This window comes from Protopterus annectens, chromosome 14.part0, assembly GCF_019279795.1.
Source record: "Protopterus annectens isolate FY-2018-M chromosome 14.part0, PAN1.0, whole genome shotgun sequence".
In the NCBI taxonomy this organism is placed as follows: domain Eukaryota; kingdom Metazoa; phylum Chordata; order Ceratodontiformes; family Protopteridae; genus Protopterus; species Protopterus annectens.
Window position 1 is genome coordinate 166,034,156 of NC_056748.1, and position 14,137 is coordinate 166,048,292.

Here is a 14,137-nt window from a genome sequence, read left to right on the forward strand (position 1 = left end):
AGTTTGACATGGCCTTGTATGTTAAGCAGAGATCGCCTCTGAGTAGACAATATGCCATAGAGTATAGCTGGAGTTTATTTAGACGGTCAGCATATGGCATCTGCTTTAGGCCTGTAATTCTTTTAGTGAGGTATTTCTGTGGCTTTTCCAGCTGTTGCAGATGTCTTGTGAGGTACATACCAAATGGGGCGTTGTACTCTATAATGGGTCTAATGAGGGATGAGTACAGTGGGACAATGACCTCCTTTTTTCTGGATGAAAAGCCCTTAGTGATGAGGTGTGCCACATAGAAGGATTTCCTGACTGTTGTGGCGATGTGGTTATTGAAAGTGAGACCCCTGTCTACCTGTGTCCCTAGGTCTCTCATCACACTTTTGATGTTTAGTGTACTGCCACCTATGTGGTAATTCATGGGTACCTGTCTTTTTGCAAAGGGGATAACTATACATTTCTTGGCATTAAGCTTGAGCCCATGGCTCTGGAACCAGGCATCTGTTTCTGTAAGGCCCTTTTGTAGAATATCCACATCATTTGGGGATTCAATAATGGCTCCCAGTTTGCAGTCATCTGCGAACTTTGTTAGCCAGAATCCCTTAGTGTTTGCCTGTACTTCAGAGAAGTAGATGCCAAACAAGAGTGGTCCCAGGACTGAACCCTGAGATACTCCACTTGTCACTTGTCTGGAGCTGGATTTGGAGTCGGCTACTTTTACAGTCTGGGTTCTGTCAGTAAGCCAGTTGGCAACCCATTGAGTGATATAGAGATTTATGCCCAGCTTAGTAAGTTTATCTATGATTCCAGAGTGGGGGATGGTGTTGAAGGCCTTGGCGAGGTCCAGATAGGCTGTGTGGACCACCTTACCCTCGTCCACAGCTCTGGAGACTGATTCGAAAAAGTCAATCAGATTCAGGAGACAAGATTGGCCCTTCACAAACCCAAACTGGGTGGGGTCCAGTGTTTGAAGGTTGCCAATGTCTTTTTAATAAGTTCCATGATAATGCGTTCCATGCCCTTGCAGATCAGGCTTGTCAGACTGATGGGACGGTAGTTCCCAGGATCCAAGGCAGATCTCCCCTTGTGGACTGGGATAACTGCAGCTGTGTGCCACTCAGTGGGCATGAAGCCTGAGGTGTGGCTATGATTAAACATGACACTTAGGTGAGGTGCCAGTTCATTTTGTAGTTCATGTAGTACACAGCCTGGGATGTCATCTGGTCCCATGGATGCTGTATTCTTAGCTTTGGAGAGTGCGGTTTCTACCTGTGTGGCCGTGATTACCGGAATTTGGCAATCTTTTGGTATTGAGATGGGTCCTTTAGGGGGTGAGAGGGGATGACGTTGGCACTAAATCTATCTGCCAGGATATTGGCAATATCCTTGGGATCAGTACATTTAATGCCATTCTGTTGTAGCTCAGAGCAGATCTGAGCATTGCCATTTAAATTCTTGGCCATAGAGTATAGCTGGAGTTTATTTAGACGGTCAGCATATGGCATCTGCTTTAGGCCTGTAATTCTTTTAGTGAGGTATTTCTGTGGCTTTTCCAGCTGTTGCAGATGTCTTGTGAGGTACATACCAAATGGGGCGTTGTACTCTATAATGGGTCTAATGAGGGATGAGTACAGTGGGACAATGACCTCCTTTTTTCTGGATGAAAAGCCCTTAGTGATGAGGTGTGCCACATAGAAGGATTTCCTGACTGTTGTGGCGATGTGGTTATTGAAAGTGAGACCCCTGTCTACCTGTGTCCCTAGGTCTCTCATCACACTTTTGATGTTTAGTGTACTGCCACTTATGTGGTAATTCATGGGTACCTGTCTTTTTGCAAAGGGATAACTATACATTTCTTGGCATTAAGCTTGAGCCCATGGCTCTGGAACCAGGCATCTGTTTCTGTAAGGCCCTTTTGTAGAATATCCACATCATTTGGGGATTCAATAATGGCTCCCAGTTTGCAGTCATCTGCGAACTTTGTTAGCCAGAATCCCTTAGTGTTTGCCTGTACTTCAGAGAAGTAGATGCCAAACAAGAGTGGTCCCAGGACTGAACCCTGAGATACTCCACTTGTCACTTGTCTGGAGCTGGATTTGGAGTCGGCTACTTTTACAGTCTGGGTTCTGTCAGTAAGCCAGTTGGCAACCCATTGAGTGATATAGAGATTTATGCCCAGCTTAGTAAGTTTATCTATGATTCCAGAGTGGGGGATGGTGTTGAAGGCCTTGGCGAGGTCCAGATAGGCTGTGTGGACCACCTTACCCTCGTCCACAGCTCTGGAGACTGATTCGAAAAAGTCAATCAGATTCAGGAGACAAGATTGGCCCTTCACAAACCCAAACTGGGTGGGGTCCAGTGTTTGAAGGTTGCCAATGTCTTTTTAATAAGTTCCATGATAATGCGTTCCATGCCCTTGCAGATCAGGCTTGTCAGACTGATGGGACGGTAGTTCCCAGGATCCAAGGCGGATCTCCCCTTGTGGACTGGGATAACTGCAGCTGTGTGCCACTCAGTGGGCATGAAGCCTGAGGCGTGGCTATGATTAAACATGACACTTAGGTGAGGTGCCAGTTCATTTTGTAGTTCATGTAGTACACAGCCTGGGATGTCATCTGGTCCCATGGATGCTGTATTCTTAACTTTGGAGAGTGCGGTTTCTACCTGTGTGGCCGTGATTACCGGAATTTGGCAATCTTTTGGTATTGAGATGGGTCCTTTAGGGGGTGAGAGGGGGTGACGTTGGCACTAAATCTATCTGCCAGGATATTGGCAATATCCTTGGGATCAGTACATTTAATGCCATTCTGTTGTAGCTCAGAGCAGATCTGAGCATTGCCATTTAGATTCTTGACATAAATATAGAATGTCTTGTGGTTGTCTTTGGAATCTTTGGCAATTTTATTTTCATAACTAGCTTTTGAGGATTTTATGAGGGATCTCAGCTTCTTACTGAGGCTGGTGAGGGAGTTTTTTGCATCCTGGAATTTTCCTCTTTTCTGCAACAGTTTCTTCCTTCTGTTTTATAGTTTGTTTATAGATGGGGACCACCAGATTGGCTTCTTTTTTTTGGAGAAGAGCATCTTGGTTCTATTTGAGATGGCACGATTCATACACAAGTGGATGTGCTCACACAGTGCCTTAGTGTAGGATTCTGCAGTCGAACTTTCAGATCCCGTCTGCATGGGTGTTGTGAACTTTGTCACTTCTGACTTCAGTAGCATGAACTTGGCTTTGGAGAAGTTTTTTAAGGAGGTTTCCTTACTGGGTGGTGGGGGTGGGATGTGGATGTCAAGGGTGATTTGCTTATGGTCAGACCTGACCAATGAGGGGGTGACCAATGGTGTGGAGCATCTATCTCCCATGTTGGTAATGACCAGGTATAGGATATTGGAGCCCCTAGTGGGACAATGGATTAGTTGATCCAGGGCATTGGAATTTATGAACTCCAAGAACCATTGGGAAAAGGAGTTGGTACCTGAGTAGTTTTCCCAGTTAATGGCAGGGTAGTTGAAATCACCCAGTATTAGGGTGTTTGGTTGTATCTCAATATTTTCCAGTATGTTTAGAAAGGTGTAGTGAGAATCTTGGGGCATGACGGGAGATCTGTAGCAAGCTACAATTTGGATTGCAGTCTTACCTAGTGTTAGTTGCACCTGGAGAATTTCAGGTGCATTGTGTTGGGCAACTAGCCTGGAGGTGTGAATATCCTTGGTGAATATGGACACTCCTTCACCTTTAGTGTTTCGGTCTTGGTTTTGTGGCCGAAAAGTGTGGTAAGAGTTGTAGCCTGGTATTGCAGGGGTGCTCTCTGGTGCCTTGAACCAGGTCTCAGTTACTCCACAGATATCGATGTTCTCCATTTTTAGGAGTGCCTCGAGAGAGTGCATTTTGAGGTTTAGACTTCTAGCATTGAGTAGCATTACCTTCAGATTTTGCAAGCTTGTATCTGTTACGGTGGTGGTTTTGTCCATTGAACCTTGCCTAAAAAAGGCACTATAGGGGTGGCAAGAGCTTTAGCCAGTAACCTGAATCTCAGGGGTGACAGGTGCAGATCATCTCTGGCAAAGCATCGTGGTTTGTCGATCATGTCTTCCCAAGTGGACAGATACTGGATCCCCTTTGAATGACACCAGAAGCTTAGCCAATTGTTGAAGTCAATCATTTTGTTCTTATACTGTGGTATCATTCTGGGCAAAGGCAGGATGCTACCCAGGGCTAGGGTCATACCTGCCTGGGCCACATGATCCAAGAGCTCTTCCATGTCTCTTTTCATGTAGTCCAGGGAGGTACGTCTCAAGTCATTCAGTCCAGCATGGACAATGACAGAGTCATATTTGTACTTGTTGTGGAGTGACTTGAGTGCATGCATTATGTGGCGGATCCTGGCACCCGACAGGCAGCTGACTGTAATTTTCTCCTTGTTCAGCCTGGTGAGTGGGACATCAGTGTGCCTGACTATAGAGTCACCTATGACTAAAGTGTTAGGTACATTGTCTTGCCTTAGGGGCTGTTGTTAGGTGGCAAACTGGTGTTGTGAGCTGTGTGTCACTTTGGTTGTGACTGGTGTTTGTTTGCTTTTCAGCTTCGGAGGTCCTTGTTGATTGGGCAGGTTAATGTTAAGGGCCTCCACATATGTGGGTTTAGTGTTGCTATGTGTGGGTGTTGATGGTCTGGGTTTTGAAGGGCTATGAGTTGCTTGAGGTGTAGTGCAGGTGTTAACCTTCTCCTCTTGACTGTCTAGCACAATCTTGGCTGGAGAGAGGTTTGCTTCCAGTTTGGCTATGTAAGTGCATCTCTTGCAGTTTGTAGTGTTGGGTGGTAGGAGGAGAGGATTGTCTTTATACATGTGGCAGTTGCCACATTGCCCCAATATGCCCAGATTCACCAGGTGGACAGTAGAAATCATGGGAAACTGACCCTTGGACATGACTGTTTAGGTGCTTTTTTTGTAAAGTTTAAGAGCTGTTTTCCCTTACCTTTGCAAGGTACTTTGCAATTATAGGCTGTTTAGTGCCTACGATTAATTTCTCCTTATTGACAAGGAGAGTTGAGTGTTTGTATTAGTTTCAGGCTTCTTAGTACTTTCCAGCAGGTTCTAGAGAAAGTGCTAGTCACAGGGGCTCAGATTTTAGTGCTACTACTGAGAAACCAGCTAGTTCTAAGGGAAAATTTGAAGAGCAGACTTTCTGGCACCTGGAATAGTTTAACTGTAGCCTCGCAGTGCTGCACAATGTGAAAAATATGCAAACACATGCATTTTTAAGCCAGAAAGTTGAAAGGAATAGAAATCAGCCCAAAAAGGCTAATAAAATTACAGTGTCAGAACTGGAAACCACTCCTCTAGCGTTAGATAGGAAGTACAATGCTCACCACTCCTAATGGTAAGCAGTAGGACTTCCCTCTACCACAGCAAGGTCTGGACAGCTCTGAACACAGAAAATAAAGTCCTGAGACAAGCAAAGCCTGGGATATGGACTGACTAGTAAAGGTGGGAAATGAGCAAACAAGATAGTATTTTTTTTGTTGAAACAGGCTAAACAATGCAATAATACAGTAAGTAAACACCAAAAAGGCTAACACACTTGAGTGTGTAATCCTAAACAGTAAATGCAATTAAAATTATGCAAAATTAGCAATTTAAAACTTTTTAAATGAAGCAAGGCAAGTGCACAACTGAAAAATGATTTCAGAGGCAGTAATACAGCAGAATAAGTAGCTAGTCTACATATACAGAGAAGTCTAGATATACAGAAAAGCAGCTAAAACACACAAACAATTCAGATGCAGTGCAACCTAGAGCACTTGAGTTGTAGCAATATTAAGGCAATTACAGTTATAATAAATGTTCTAAAATATACTCTATATTTCCAAAATGTTTGAGAAGCACAGTCAGAACACAAGGAGATTCGGGCAATTATTTTTTGAAAGGGAAAAAGGACAAACAGAAGGCCTTCTCAGATGTTCTGTCTGTATTAGGTAGAATGAGCTAATGACAATAGACTGGGAGGAGTGTTCTGGATCAGATTCACAGTAGGGGTGGGCATCTGCAAAGCCACCAAGTATAACAACAAGACACGAACAGGAAGGGAGGGTGGGGACCTATACTAAAGCTATTAGCCTACAGACAGTAAACACTACAGAAAGCCACAAAATGAAAGTTTTTAAACAGATAAAGGAGCAAAGAGACTCTGAAGAATGCTTTTAACTGCAAACAAATCAGTTACCCATGCAGATTAGATAATAGCAATAAAATACACTAAACACTATGCAGCAGGCAATAAAAAAGTGCTATATATATAAATTGCTAGAAACAATAATCAGTATAAATAATCCAAAAAAACCAGGATACTTATATATCTCAGATCAGAGTTGTAGTCAACGCCCCTCCTCCACTCTGCTCAGTGTGTATAGACAGAAATCCTCTCAAAGTTGGGGCTTTAATACTAGAATATACAACCTTAGACAACTTTTTTTTTAAAGCACAAAAGAACCAGCCCCCACTAGCCATCAGACAATTAACATAATCTAGCCAAGGTAAAGAAAGGCTTCTGCTAATTCAAGATGGCCTGTTCATGTGCTTTGAACAATCACTGTAGAAACAAACAGGCCCAGAGCCAGCAAATCTGAACTAGGACAATAATAAAGCTATTAGCCTACAGACAGTAAACACTACAGAAAGCCACAAAATGAAAGTTTTTAAACAGATAAAGAAGCAAAGAGACTCTACAGAATGATTTTAACTGCAAACAAATCAGTTACCCATGCAGATTAGTTAATATCAATAAAATACACTAAAAACTATGCAGCAGGCAATAAAAAGTGCTATATATAAATTGCTAGAAACAATAATCAGTATAAATAATCCAAAAAACAGGATATATATATATATATATCAGTACCATTTAAGACTTGATGCCAATAAATAAGTTATTTTGTTATTTCAGGGCTAACATTTTGTTGAAGTTATGAGTTTCTCAGCAGTCATTTGTATATGCAACTGGAAGCATAGAAAATATTGAGTCTTTAAAACAATGGTTAGTATATGCAAACTTTTGGAAAGTTAAATGATGTTATTTAAATAGGGAATTTAAGAAGAGGGTGAAATTCCATTTATGCAAACATCTTTTAATAACCAGGTAAAACTATTAGGGGCTATTTGTTTATGTCTGGTTGTGATATATTTATTACTTGCTAATAACATTTTTTGATGCATTTGTTTCCATTTTGAATAATAAGATGAATTTATCCACAATGCTATAACCTTTACAGTTGTTGAAGTAACATACAATTGAATATCAGGGGAATCTTATTTCACTGTTATCCTAACCTTTTCTGTGCCAATCAAAGGAAACTCTTTGTTTATTAGGATACCAAAAAATTAAGTAGAATATTATTTATATTTTTCATCAGTTTTTGTGGTGGAGATAGTACTAAAGATTATAAGACAAACAATATTTTAGGGAGAATTACCATCTCAATAAGCATTAATTGTTCTTCCATGGTAAAGAAGAATCTGTTACAATTTGTGACTAAACTTTAAATTTTATCAACAACTTGTTTGTATCATTTCTTTACTATTAAACATAATGGCTATACCAAGTTTTTTCATTTGCTTGTTATTGCAATTGAAGTTAGAATATTGTTTGTATGATTTTTTAAAATTTTTTATTAATTAATAATCTGCATGTTTTATTATGATTAAATCTTAAGTTCAATATTTGTTCAAACTGACTCATAGAACTAATTATATGTTCTAATGAATTTTCTATATTTCCTATTGTTCGTAAACTATCATTAGCTGTTGTTTCTTTCGGCTTTTCCCGGTTAGGGGTCGCCACAGCAGAACTCCGGTCCGCTAATGATTGGTAGTTGATTTTTACATGCCGAGTTACCAGCCCTGACGCACAACCTTCAACAAAGGTACATCCATTCACGCATATCTCCACGCAGAAGACGCTCTAGCTGAGAATCGAACCAGACAGCGTCTTACTGTGAGGCAAGAGAAGTGAAAAACTAAACACCAAAATGTAGAGACACAACAAACAAGGATAAGGAACTACAATGTATTTAATGATTAAGAACAGGTTATTGGTTTATTGTGACATGTGACTTTTAGGTAATTATTATAAAACATGGTGTTTTTAGCATTGTTTGTCTGAAGAAGTCCCTATAGATTATTGGGATGGAAGTGCTTAACTAACTAAGAAATAAAGCTTGACTACAGTTCCTTATCCTCGCTTGTTGTGCCTCTACATTTTGGTGTTTAGATCATCAGCAAAGAGTTGAATCTTTAGTTTTAAATATTTTTTATTTTGATACCATTAATGTTCTTATTGTATCTAATACTATTAGCTAAAGCAAAAAGTAAAGATGATAATGAACAGTCTTGTTTTGTGCCTTTTTTGTAATTTAAAGGAATTAGAAAGAAAAGAACCTATTTTAATGCAAGCACAAGAGTTATTGTACAACTTAGAAATTGAATTATCTCAGGTGAGAAATTATACATTTTAAGTATTTTAAACAGGTACAACCAATTAACTGAGTCAAAAGCCTTATCTAAAGTGAGACTAATGATAGAAAGTTCTTTTTTATTTTTATCTGCGTCGTCTTCTATTAACGTATGCATTCTTATTATATTATCCTGTACTTGCCTATTAAAAATAAACCCAGTTTGATCACTGTTAATTAGTTTAGGTATAATTAGACTAATTCTGTTGGGTAAAATGGACACAAACATCTTATAGTCCACATTCCAAAGTGAAATGGGTCCATATGATGAAGACTTTGTAAGATCTTTATCTTGTTCTAAAATAGGTGATATAAGTGAATGTTTCCATGATGGGGGGGGACTTCTGCAGTTGTTTTTATTTCTCTATAGACCTTATCTCATATTTTAACTGCATCATCTGGTAGTATTTTATATAGTTGTGGCATAACACCATCTAAGCCCAGTGTCTTATTATTTTTTAACATTTTTATTTGATCTTTTGTTTATGTTAAAGTGAATGGTCTATTAATATTTTTAATTTGTTCACTTGTCATTTTATTATTTATATTTTCCCTTAGAAAAGTTTCAACTATATCATCATTATCTAGGTTATTTGTATTATTGTGTATATTTTCATAAAATATTTTAAAGCCCTAAAGAATACCTCAAATATTTGTTCTTTCTTTTTTATTGTTTATATATGTTATAATTTCTGTGATATGACTTAGTTTATTCATTTTCTTTTATCTTTATTCATTTTCTTTGATCCAAGAGCAAGTTTATGCAAGCTTACTGAATATTCTTGAAGTTTAATTTTGTCCAGGTTTATCGAAACTTTATGATTTAAAATTTCAGCATATTTCAGCATATTTTGTATTTATTTTTTAAGTTCAGACTGACTGATAATGTAATTTGGTTTTAGATTTAACTTTGCCTATTTTGGCCTGTATCGTATTCAATTGTTTGCCCCATTCTCTTGTTTTAGTAATATACCAGCTTGTAACTCTTCCATTTAAGTAAGCCTTTAGTGAACCCCATAAGACAATGCCAGTTACTTCACCATTCATGTTTATTTCTAGGAAAGGTTAGATCTCTTTAACATACCAATCCTTGAATCCTTTTATTTTAATAATGTATGTATGTTGGTAGTCTCCTGTGGTGTATTCATTTCTCAGTTTTTAAAATAATATTAAAGATTATGCATTGTGGTCCAATAATGGACATGAAATTATTGAAACTTCTCTGATATGTGATAGATTGAGAGAAACATTTTTCAATGTGTTTGTGTTCTATATCTATATGTATAATGGGTAAATTGAAGTGAGTTTGTTTCCCTTAGCTTATATATATATATATATATATATATATATATATATATATATATATATATATGCTTTAAATTCATTAGATTTACAACATTTGTCAATTATGTGGCTGACAATGTAATTCTCAGCTTTCTATCTGCAGTGGAAGCTTCATCTGATAAAATACAATTAAAATCACCAGCCATTATGACTTCACCTTTCATATGATAGGTTATAGTGTCTAAGTAATTTTTGCACCTTTAGTTCCAACCCCTGGAATCCAATAAGAGTTCACTAATGCATATAGTTTTCTGTTCCACTCAATTATGTTTAGCTCTTGCATCTGATTCATATTAATGTGTCTCATATTTTTACAACGCATCATCTTAAAATCCCATCAGTGAGTTATTATGAATAAGAAAAGTTAAACAGGTGATTAGAATCTCTATTATAATTTGACTAAACTGAATATTTCTATAATCATTTTTCCCTGTACCTCACATTATGCCCCTGGTCTGCTATAGGGAGGAAGTCAGCAGTTATTTTCATATTTATTAATTTATAGGACAGATGATTTTATATTTTTTTCTATTTTATTTACTATGGGTAAAGTTGTTTATAAGATCATAAGTTCATAAACTAGTATCAGGCTAACTGTCGTTGTGGGTCATTCCAAGTCCAGTTACCCCATGTGAGAATCAAACCCTGTATCTTGTGCCTATAAGGTGAACACTTTAACCACAATGTCAACCTTCCACCCTTGTAGTCATATTGATATTCTTTAACTATATACATATTTACTTATTCTGATCTGTTTCTATTTCTATTTGTATACTATATCTTGCACTATTAATATATTCCTATGTTTTATATTTTAGCTAAATCCTAGTGTAGATTATTATATAATAGAACATTTATATTTATTGTTATATATTTGATACTATTTAATCAAGTATTACTGTTAGAATCAGTCCTCTTATTTTCCTTAAATGTTATGTCTAATAGCATGTGAACAAACATCTGAAAAATCTTCCATTTTAAGACTCAAACTTTCCATAATAAATAGCTCTGAGATATTAAGTTTTGTTGTCATTTAAAAAATACAATAACAGAGAAACGCAATCCTTTTTTTATCAGAAGTGTAATTTTGTAGGCTAGTATATAAACTATATGTTTGGTATACTGCAAGCATTCAGAAATATTTAATAACTGACAGTTGTTTAGAATGTTTATTATCTAACTTGTATTCATTGTTATCTTAGCATATGATTAAAAATATTATGATTATTTACTTTTAGACAGGAAGAAGTAACCTGGAAAGTTCTTAGAATTCTCAGAACTCCTACAGCATCACAAAGTGCTCATGACTCTAATTAAGTTACTTCAAGCCAGACCTCATGGCAAGGGCTTGCAAATGAACAGTGTTTCAGCCACAATTCACACAAAAAATGTTCACAACTGAATCCAAGACACCTCTACATTATACATCAACCCTTCAAACCCTTCCAAACCACTTAAAAAACAACAAAAACCATTAACCACTAAAAGGTATTGCATTTAAACGAATAACATTTAATGATTTAATAAGCACTATTTGTATGACATGTTTAATATAAAGCAGACTGTCATTTTTAAAGGAGACATGGTATATAAACTTGCATTAAATGACTGACAGTTATGTGTGATCCAGGTTTAACTTGCAAAAGTGTGAATGTTACTCTAATTATTTGATAACATTCCAATAATAACTTTTATATATGTAAGAAACTACATTTGTTATACTTTCTGTATAACATAGCATAACTTTCCTGGATGCTATTGTATGTCAAGTATACTATCAATAGCAAACATTCAGAACTATGTAATAATTGGCAGTGGTTTACAATGCGAGTGTCTGTCTTTTGCTTATTACCTCACTTGAATTCTTTGACATCTTAGCATTTGATTCAAAATATTATGATTATTTACTTTTAGATAGGAAGAAATAACCTGGACAGTTCTTAGAATTTCCAAAACTCCAGCAGCAGCATAAAAGTGCTCGGGACTCTTAAGTTGTTTCAAGCTGGTTTTCATGATAAGGGCTTGAAAATGAACAGTCCATCAGTTACAATTCACACAAAATGCTAAGAAGTGAATCCAAGCCACCTCCACACCACACATCAGTCACTCAAACCCTTCCAAATCACAAAAGAAATCTCAAAGTATCCCAACCACTATAAAGCCATTACAATAAAAAAAATAACATTTAATGATTCAGCAAGCACTATTTGTATGAGATGTTTAATATAAAGCAGACTGTCATTTTTAAAGGAGACATAGCATATAAACTTGCATTAAAAGAATGACAGTTACGTGTGATTCAGCTTTAACTTGTAAAAATGTGAATGCTACTTTAATCATTTGCTATCATTCCAAAAATAACCTTTATATATGTAAAAACCTATATGTTTATACTTTTTTTATAACATAGCATGTCTTTCCTGGGTACTATTGCATGTCAAGTATACTATCAGTAGCACACTAACAACCAGAATACACTCCAAACCAGGAAAATTAGAAAAAACGAACCAAAACACAAGTTGCAGGATGATAGATCCTCTTTATTAAAACACACTTTTGCGCTTTCGTCAATGGTATAAATTACTTCTTCAGAATGAAAAAAATCACATTATATGATGAAATAAGAAAGTCACATGTTTTGAAATGATCTATCAGCTTCATCCCTGCCTGTCTTAAAAACTCAGTACATATATAATTTCTAAACATACAAGACACACAATATATAGTTAAATTAAAATACTCTGAACAAAAAATATTTAAAAAAGCAAATTCAGCTTCCATCTTTAAAACACAACTGATAGAAATCACATCATTGAGCCCTATATACTGGAATTGTGTTTTATTTCACACTTTAGTTCTTTATACTGCAAAAATGAATCTAAGGGTCCCCCTCTTGAACCCATTTCAACTTTTTTCCATAGCCATGTATTTAAAATAATGTTTGACATGTTTAGCAAGTGCATTCTTTTCATATAGCCTTGAAATGTCATACTGGCATTAATAAATCGTCCTTCTAAATGCCACCTTGTTTTAAAGATGAAAGCTGAATTTGCTTTTTAAAATATTTTCTGTTCAGAGTATTCTAATTCAACTATATATTGTGTGCCTTGTTGTAGATTTAGAAATAATATATGTACTGTGTTTTTAAGACAGGCTGGGTTAAAACTGATAGATCAATTGAAAACATGCGGCTTTCTTATTTCATCATATAAGTAGAGAATGTAGTGTGATTTTTTTTCATTTTGAAGAAGTCATTTATATTTTTGATGAAAGCACTAAAGTGTGTTTTAATAGAGGATCCATCGTCCTGCAACTTGTCTTTTGGTTAATTTTTCTAATCAGTAACACACTACTGGACCATTTAAGAACCCAGAATGTGGCTTAACATGCCTCTTCAGTGTCATCTGTTGCATCTTCTATTATACTTATAGTACATTACTCAACTATGCCAAGATATCAAAAAGTGTGACACCTAACATAAGTTTCATCATAATAATGATTAACTTTAAATAACATTAATCATTTAACCTTATAAACTCTAAATGAAAAAAGGTAGCTTTAATTTCATATATACATAAAAGAATCAAGCTCTAACATTTTAAAAAGGGAACTAGTAAACATTTGACGTAGGGAAAGAAAGATAGAAATGATTTACCTTCTAAAAAGTAATATTCAATACTTGGTCATAAGTATTCAAGCACTTCTTTAAATTAATAAGAATTCATAACAATGAAATACATTGATTTTCATTTATACTTCAGTTTTTTTTACTGTTTTTGTCTTTCATTAACAAACCTCTTTTTGCATTTCTCTTCAAAGAAGTTGATAGATTCCAGTCCATTTTTTTCTGTTTTTTTTTCTAGGATTTTATTTTTATGTATAGCCTATTGCATTTTCCAAGGTGTTAAAAATCTTCTTTCCTTCTGGAAGGTAAATCCTTATTTTTTGCTGGCAATAAGATTTGTGCTTTAATATTCTTTTTCTTTAAGCTTTTAACATGTGGCACACATGCTTTTCTCTTTGAAATCACTGATGTTGAATAGTCTTTGTCAATTCTTATCGTATTTTCTTTTATTTTAATGGGATAATTAGTCCATGCAGCTTTTAAGAGTAAATCTTTATAATGATATGAGAAAAATCTTATGATCACTGACTTTGGTGAAGGTGCTTTTTTAAAGATGACTTAGAAAGTGATCTATGTGCCATTTCAATGCCAAAGGTAAAAGCTTCAGGCAGGTTGAAAGTTTTAGGCAGCCAGGTATTAAGGAAAAGAATCATAATGTCTCCCTCT